The sequence below is a fragment of the Pseudophryne corroboree genome, unplaced genomic scaffold, assembly GCF_028390025.1.
Source record: "Pseudophryne corroboree isolate aPseCor3 unplaced genomic scaffold, aPseCor3.hap2 scaffold_149, whole genome shotgun sequence".
NCBI lineage: Eukaryota > Metazoa > Chordata > Amphibia > Anura > Myobatrachidae > Pseudophryne > Pseudophryne corroboree.
Genome location: NW_026968120.1, coordinates 1,220,453 through 1,226,452, shown reverse-complemented (window position 1 = coordinate 1,226,452; position 6,000 = coordinate 1,220,453). Strand labels below are relative to the sequence as shown.

General features: G+C 45.8%; 4 non-coding genes across 4 annotated transcripts; all 4 read left to right on the top strand.

The window, feature by feature from the left end:
- The first annotated feature begins 232 nt into the window (after nucleotides 1-232).
- Nucleotides 233-396, top strand: LOC134999068 (U1 spliceosomal RNA). Its single transcript, XR_010201229.1, has one exon. It is a non-coding gene; the product is annotated as a U1 spliceosomal RNA (small nuclear RNA).
- A 59-nt stretch (nucleotides 397-455) lies between these two features.
- Nucleotides 456-572, top strand: LOC134998745 (U5 spliceosomal RNA). Its single transcript, XR_010200916.1, has one exon. It is a non-coding gene; the product is annotated as a U5 spliceosomal RNA (small nuclear RNA).
- A 274-nt stretch (nucleotides 573-846) lies between these two features.
- On the top strand, nucleotides 847-962 carry LOC134998701 (U5 spliceosomal RNA). The gene has a single exon (XR_010200872.1). It is a non-coding gene; the product is annotated as a U5 spliceosomal RNA (small nuclear RNA).
- A 275-nt stretch (nucleotides 963-1,237) lies between these two features.
- LOC134998734 (U5 spliceosomal RNA) lies at nucleotides 1,238-1,353 on the top strand. Its single transcript, XR_010200905.1, has one exon. It is a non-coding gene; the product is annotated as a U5 spliceosomal RNA (small nuclear RNA).
- Nucleotides 1,354-6,000: the final 4,647 nt, after the last annotated feature.

Here is a 6,000-nt window from a genome sequence, read left to right as displayed (position 1 = left end):
TGCGGCAGGCCTTCCCCCAGGAATGCTTGCACTAGTTGTTGCATTTGGTTTGTTGTTTGGGGGTGCTTCAGTATTAGGCAGCCTTCTGCCCTCCCATGTTCATCTGAAAATATGTGTTCTCCCTGCAGTTGTTGTCCCCAGATGAGAGTTCCCTTGTGCTGCCTCAGTTGAATCTCCTTAACTTGACAGAGATGTGCCTGAGCAGCGGCCCTCCCCAGCTCTATCCCAAATCATACTTATTTTGCATAGGAGATACCATGGTCATAAGGATTATTCTCCCAGGGTGAGGTTCATTCATTGCATTCTGGGTATGCTGACCCCTGTGATTTCCCCAAATGTGGGAAACTCGACTGCTTTATTTGTGGTAGTGGGGGACTGTGTTTGTGTTTTCCTCTGGTCAGCTCTGGTAAAAGTCAGATTTCTTTGTTTCAGAGCCTTGTTCTTCTTTTGAGAGTTCCCTTGTGCTAGTTCTTCAGAACGAACAAATCTTTTGCCTTTTACTAAAGATTTCCGTGGAGAGGAGCAAAACTGAGTTTTATCTCAATTTTTGCATGCCCCGTCTTATTGGGGTTTCTTTTATCAGTTTAAAGATAGAACGAGTGTGCTTTAATGTAAGCTCATTTGCGTAGAAATGACAGTAAATGTTTGTTTCTTTTCAAACAGAACTTTCTTGACTATACTAATTGCTTGAAAGATCTGGGAGCACATGGAAAAGAGTACAAACCATGTTTATAGCAAGGGGAAGCCTGGTGAGAAATCTGCTTTCTTTCTTTCAAATTGGGTGCTCACTTTGAGCTGAATGAGGACTGCTGGCATGGCACTCAGGCGACAGGTAGAATCTTGGTCATGCTGTGGTTTCTCTTCAGAACGAACAAATCTTTCGCCTTTTACTAAAGATTTCCGTGGAGAGGAGCAAAACTGAGTTTTATCTCAATTTTTGCATGCCCCATCTTATTGGGGTTTTATTTTATTGGTTTAAAGATAGAACGAGTGTGCTTTAATGTAAGCTCATTTGCATAGAAATGACAGTAAATGTTTGTTTCTTTTCAAACAGAACTTTCTTGACCACACTAATTGTTTGAAAGATCTGGGAGCACATGGAAAAGAGTACAAACCATGTTTATAGCAAGGGGAAGCCTGGTGAGAAATCTGCTTTCTTTCATTCAAATTGGGTGCTCACTTTGAGCTGAATGAGAACTGCTGGCATGGCACTCAGGCGACAGGTGGAATCTTGGTCATGCTCTGGTTTCTCTTCAGAACTAACAAATATTTCGCCTTTTATTAAAGATTTCCGTGGAGAGGAGCAAAACTGAGTTTTATCTCAATTTTTGCATGCCCCATATTATTGGGGTTTCTTTTATCAGTTTAAAGACAGAACGAGTGTGCTTTCTTGTTAGCTTTAATGTAAGTTTATTTGCATAACAATGACAGTAAATGTTTGTTTCTTTTCAAACAGAACTTTCTTGACCATGCTACTTGCTTGAAAGATCTGGGAGCACATGGAAAACAGTACAAACCATGCAGTATCACAAGAGCCTTTATTTGATCTTTCATGAAGATAGAGCAGAATTGAGGACACGTCAACAATTTCTGCCGAAGGTGGTTCATCTTTCCACATGGTGCCTTTGGCCACTGACACCTTCGTTGAGTCAAAGTCTCTGGCTGTGGTCAGAACTTTGAAAATTTATGTCACCAGAACGGTTCAGATTAGGAAAACAGAGGCTCTGTTTGTCCTGTATGCTCCCAACATGATTGGGTGTCCTGCTTCCATGCAGACCATTATGCGCTGGATCTGTGGTAAAATTCAGCATGCTCATTCCACGGCAGGATTGCCGTTACTGAATTAGGTGAAGACCCATTCTACTAGAAAGGTGGGTTCATCCTGGGCAGCTGGTCGGGGAGTCTCGGCATTGCAACTTTGCCGAGCAGCTATTTAGTAAACACTTTTGCTAAGTTTTACAAGTTTGATACCTTGGCTGATGATAACCTCAAGTTGGGTCATTCGGTGCTGCAGAGTCGTACGCACTCTCCCACCCGTTCAAGAGCTTTGGTATAACCCCATGGTTCTTAATGTGACCCCAGCATCCTCTAGGTCGTATGAGAAAATAGGATTTTAATACCTACCGGTAAATCCTTTTCTCTTAGTACGTAGAGGATGCTGGGCACCCGTCCCAGTCCATACTGTGTCTGCAGTTATTACTTGTGGTTATACACATGTTGTGTTACGGTTCTGGTCAGCTTTTTGCTGCAATTGTTCATGCCGTTGGCTTGTGTTCTGTTGAATGCCACGTTCTGCGGCATGCTTAAGGTGTGAGCTGGTAAGATGCTCACCTTAGTTTAACAATAAATCCTTTCCTCGAAATGTCCGTCTCCCTGGGCACAGTTCCTATAACTGGAGTCTGGAGGAGGGGCATAGAGGGAGGAGCCAGTTCACACCCTTTGAAAGTCTTAAAGTGCCCATGTCTCTTGCGGATCCCGTCTATACCCCATGGTTCTTAATGTGACCCCAGCATCCTCTACGGACTAAGAGAAAAGGATGCCCTTGTGTACTATCCTGACTTCTCCTCCCGTCTGCTTACTTTGTGCCTTCCAACGCACAATGCGAACTACAGGTGGTGCTGCAGGGCCCACACCCTTTTACTTGCCTTACAGAGCAGCTCTGGAGCTGTTACAGTGCCCAGCTGCTGCAAGAAATCAGCATGAATGCTTCAGGGGATGGGGCATGGCCAACATGAGCCCCACACCAAAGGAGGGTGGGGGTGTTTAATGCGAACTAGGGGTCATCCAAGCACTGCAAAAGGCCGCCATGCCCTGCATGCCCCTTTTCTCTTTTTATATGCAGATGAGGGTTCCAGCCAACTTTGGCCCACTGCTTGGATGACATCACCGTATGCAAATCCGTCTGCTGCAGACCTTCCCCCAGGAATGCTGTTACTAGTTGTTGGATATGGTTTGATATTTGATGGTGCTTCAGTATTAGGCAGCCTTCCGCCATCCCATGTTCATCTGAAAAGATGTGGTCTCCCTGCAGTTGTTGTCCCCAGACGAGAGTTCCCTTGTGCTTCCTCAGTTGAATCTCCTTAACTTGACGGGGGAGGGGCTGCCCGAGCTGCCACCCTCCCCAGCCCTATCCCAACTCATACTTATTTTACATATTAGATCTCTTGATCATGAAGATTGTTCTCACAGGGTGAGGTTCATCCATTATATTTTAAAATAGGAAGGTACAAATTACATATTTGAATTGCATCTATGTGCTGGATTCAAATGTCCCCCCCCCTTCCTTTCTCAATTGTGCCCGTCAGCAGCTATTCTAAGGTTGCTGCCAATGGGTGTGACACATTAATTTCTTCTGTGGGGTACACTGGACTCCACAAGGATTCACATTGGGGTGTAGAGTAGGATCTTGATCTGAGGCACCAACCGGCTCAAAGCTTTTGACTGTTCCCAAGAAGCTCAGTGCATTCTCCTCTATAACCCCGCTTCCATGAACAGGGAGCTCAGTTTGTAGTTGGTGCCTTCAGTAGCAGGCCAATTAACAGGGGCCTGCCTCAGGCAGCCTATTCTTAGCTATTAATTTTGACAAGAAAAGAAGAACTTGTTTTATGAGAATCTACAAGGGCTGCAGCAGGCTAGGTCTAATAGACATCTTTACTGCAGCTTCATCACTCCCAGCGGCGCTATATACTCCCGTGCCCTGGTTGCTGGGTCACTGCAGCGGAGGCTCCGGTTTCATCCTAAGGTCAGTCACACACACACCACCCTTCCGGATCACGAGGCCGCTGATGAAGGGGAGCGAGGCCGTAGGGGGTGGGCCGTGTGCGCACTGCGGTGGACACTGATTACTGGGCAGCCGCTCCACTAGCCACCAGGTACAGTTAAGGAGCACAGGTCTGGGGGTTTTTCTCCTATATTAACCCAATTTTGTACTGCCCGCAGCGCATTGTGATAGGTAATAGGGCCTGATTCAGGTTGGATTGCAATCACAATAAGCGATCCAACTGCAAAAATTGCTAAGAGCATACGCATGTGCCTGCATTTTCTGCGGCACCCCGCAGAGAATGTGATCGCCTCTGCCTGTCAATCGGGGTGGGGAAGGGGGGGAGAGGTGGGTCAGCAACACTCCATTTCCAAGTCAGGGATGGAGCGGTGCGGGGGCAAGGCTTCAAAATGGGGTCTGCAACGGAGGAGACACAGGGGGCGTGGTCACAGCGGCTGTATGACATCACATTCAGCCGCTGTGATCACAAAAATGGTGGCGGCTTCCTGCGCGCACATACAGTCTGCACCAGCAGGAGCCTACACCATTTTTTATGATCACGCTGAACTGCAGTGCGACTGCAATTACAGCATGGTCAAGAAGGGAGGCGTCATGCTGGGTGGCCATGCCCTGTCACTGTGCAGGAGCCAGCACAGCTCACACACTAGTCCCCGGGTGCAGCCCCCAACCCCCGGGACACCCGGAGCAACAAAATGTAGATTCAGGCCACCAGGCCACGCCCCTACCTATGAAACCATGCCTCCTTTTTACCATTGCGCTGCTTATCTGCGCGCACTGCATTACAATCTCCCTCGCCACCTCTCTGTGTGTCACCAGTGATAGTGACACCTCTGCCATGCTTGTAGCAGCTGGTCCTAAGATCTACGCCTCAAACCCTGAGTGTTTGCCCTTGTGACTTGTTGATCATCATAGCGAAGCAGATGCTTACAGAAAACTGCAGGGGCTTAGATTGAAAATAAAAAAATTGATGGGTATAAGGTAGAGAGGAGCGGGTTCGGTTCTCCGAGAACCGAATTCCCCACGAACTCCACGTGGTTTACACTGGTCCGAGGCAGGCTCGGTTGTTCCCGCCTGACTCGGAAAACCTGAACAAGGGAAAATGTCATCATCCCGCTGTCGGATTCTCGCGAGATTCGGATTCCATATAAAGAGCTGCGCGTTGCTGCCATTTTTACTCGTGCATTGAAGAGAGAGCGGAGAGGACGTGGCTATGTTCTCTCAGTGGAAATCTCAATATCAGTGCTCAGTATCAGTGGTTACTTATTGCTGCTCAGTAATACTAGTAGTGTGTCTCTCCTGCTCAGTGTCAGTTCTCAGTAGTATCCTCATCAGTGCTCAGTATCACTGCTCATTGTCTTGTGCTGCATTGTGGTGCTCAGCATACTACAGTACATTACTAATAGTCCAGTGCTGCATCTTGCTGCTCAGTGTCAGTTCTAGTATCCTCATCAGTGCTCACTATCACTGCTCATTGCATTGTGGTGTTCTGTATACTACAATAACATAGTAATATAGTAACATAGTTTTTGAGGTTGAATAGAGGCAAATTGCCCATCGTGTTCAACCTGTTTTAAGTTGTGATGATTCTACATACTTGCTGAATAATGTTTTATGACTAGTTAGCTACTATAACTCATGTTACCCCCGGATTAACCATGTTGATATTTTAAGTATTATAACCTTGGATAGCTTTTTCATTCAGAAATGTATCCATTCCTTTTTTAAATCCAATTACAGAGTCCGCCATTACCACCTTCCCTGGCAGGGAATTCCACATCCTGATTGCCCTAACAGTGAAGAAACCTTTCCTCCATTGCGTTCTGAACTTTCCTCCAGTCGCAGCGAGTGACCACGTGTTCTTTTAATAAATAATTCCTCTGATAACTCTTTGTTATGTATCTTTACATATTTGAAGATATTAATAATATCTCCTCTTAGGCACCTCTTTTCTAGTGTATAAATATTCAGCCTAGTAAGTCTTTCCTTATAGTCCAGTACTTTTAGGCCTTTAATCAATTTAGTCTTCAGGATCTCTTACACTTCCATGAGCAGCAGAGTAGTGCAATGGAAGCATGCTGGGCCCATAACCCAGAGGTCGATTGATCGAAACTATCCTCTGCTATGTGCATTTTTTTTTTTATAATTAAAGTAATCAAAAACTGGGATTGATATTTTGGCTCTTTTATTTTTACTTAAAGTACAATAACTTTTATCATTTT